The following is a 2154-nucleotide window of genomic DNA, read 5'->3' on the forward strand; positions in this document are numbered from 1 at the left end:
AGAAAGAAAGGAAAGAAAGGGAGGAAGGGAGGGACAGGGGGAGAGAGAGAGGGACGGAGGGAGGGAAGGAAGGAGAAAAGAAAAGAAAGAAAAGAAAAGGAAGAAAATTAACCAGGGGTGGTGGTAAATGCTGGCAGAAGAAGTAGGAGGATCACTTGAACCCAGGAGGTGGAGGCTGCTGTGAGCCGTGATCACACCATTGCACTCCAGCCTGGGCAACAAAGCAAAACCTTGGCTCAAAAATAAAAATTAAAAAGTCCTTGTTTATATCACAGTCAGAATGGTCATATTTAAACATAAACTAGATTCCTTTTCCTAAACATAACCTAGCCTATAAATCATTAACCAATGTATACACATTATTCTGTTCCTTGTTCTATTCTCACTTAACAATATATATTGGACCTCACTATATTCAAATATAACATGGGACATACATTTTTTTTTCTTAAAGTATTCCTTGTGTATATGAAACTCAAATGTAACAGGGTGTTCTGTATTTTAGTTGCTAAATCTGCCAGCCCTACTTCTGCTATTGGTGCAACACAAGGTGGCTGTTCCAGTTGTAGCCTCCACTCAGCCATGGGAAAGGCTTAAGCAGGCTCGAGGATCACACGTCCAGTTCTCTTTAAGGCAAAACCTGGATATGTCACACATGACTTCTGTGCATATTCCGTGGGTCAGTGTTTCCACATTCAGCTTCTGAGGAAGCTGGGAAATGTAGTCTTTAGCTAGGCCAGCAGGTAGCCAACTAAAACCCTCTTACCAAGAAAGAGAAGAAGAATGGGTAGGGGAGAACAACTGGTAGTCCCACATAGATAATAATCTCGGCCTGGTGTGCTGGCTCACACCTGTAATCCCAGTACTTTAGGAAGTTGAGGCAGGTGGATCACCTGAGGTCAGGAGTTCAAGACCAGCCTGGCCAACATGGCAAAAATCCATCTCTACTAAAAATACAAAAATAGCTCGGTGTGGTGGTGGGTGCCTGTAGTTCCAGCTACTAGGGAGGCTGAGACAGGAGAATCTCTTGAACCTGGGAGGCGGAGGTTGCAGCAGGCCAAGATCGTGTCACTGCACTCCAAGCCTGGGCGACAGCAAGACTCCACCTCAAAAAAGAAAATAATAATAACTATAATAATCTCTCCCTTACTGGATACAATCTTGGTGGCATTGCCACCAGAAGTACCCAACCCACCTCCTCATTCCAACTAAGGAATAGCCATGTGATCCAAACTAGGCCAATCAGGCACTTCCTCTCTGAAACTGAACAAAGTGAAACAGACCGCTTAAAATAGTTGATAGTTGAGTGATTCAGAGACTTAATGTAGTAAGATTCATTCGTCCTATTGAATGGAGACCTTCTTCAGGTCTCTTAGCTTCTTCAGCTAAGCATTATGGATTTATACTACTTAGATTTTTTATTTCTGGGCTTTTTCTGGTTCCTGAGATTTCCCTTCCTTAGTCTGCCTTTCAACATCCAGATTCTCCTTGTTCCGTGAGATATCCTACCCTTTTATTTTTTTCTTAAGTTGGTCAGTCTTTGTTTGTGTTACTTGCAGTCATAGAAACCTAACAGATCAAAGGTCAACTCTGTATGCATTCCAAAGATGAGACGATATAAAACCAGTTCATGAGTTACCCATTCCTGAGGATTTTTCAAAAGTACATTTTCACTATTGCAGTTTTCAGACATAAGGTAACAAGACAAACTATAACCTCAATGATAGTAGCTTAAAATGAGACCATAAGGCCAGGCGTGGTGGCTCATGCCTGTAATTCCAGCACTTTGGGAGGCTGAGGCTGGCAGATCACCTGAGGTCAGGAGTTCAAGACCAGCCTGACCAACATGTCGAAACCCAGTATCTACTAAAAATAAAAATTAGCCATGCGTGGTGGTTGGCACCTGTAGCCTCAGCTACTCAGGAGGCTGAGGGAGGAGAATCGCTTAAGCCCAGGAGAGGAAGGTTGCAGTGAGCCAAGCTTATGCCAGTGTACTCCAGTGTGGGCAGCAGAGTGAGACTATCTCAAAGAATAAAAAAACAAAATGAGAACATAGTGAGAAATGAAAATTAAATCTGATAAGGCTAATACTTGGGTTTGCCAGGTGCTTTGCAAAATATTTTAAACACACTATCTTGTTAAATCTTTTTTTTT

This window comes from Sapajus apella, unplaced genomic scaffold (assembly GCF_009761245.1).
Source record: "Sapajus apella isolate SASKATOON/1434 unplaced genomic scaffold, GSC_monkey_1.0 scaffold2, whole genome shotgun sequence".
NCBI classification, from domain to species: Eukaryota; Metazoa; Chordata; class Mammalia; order Primates; family Cebidae; genus Sapajus; species Sapajus apella.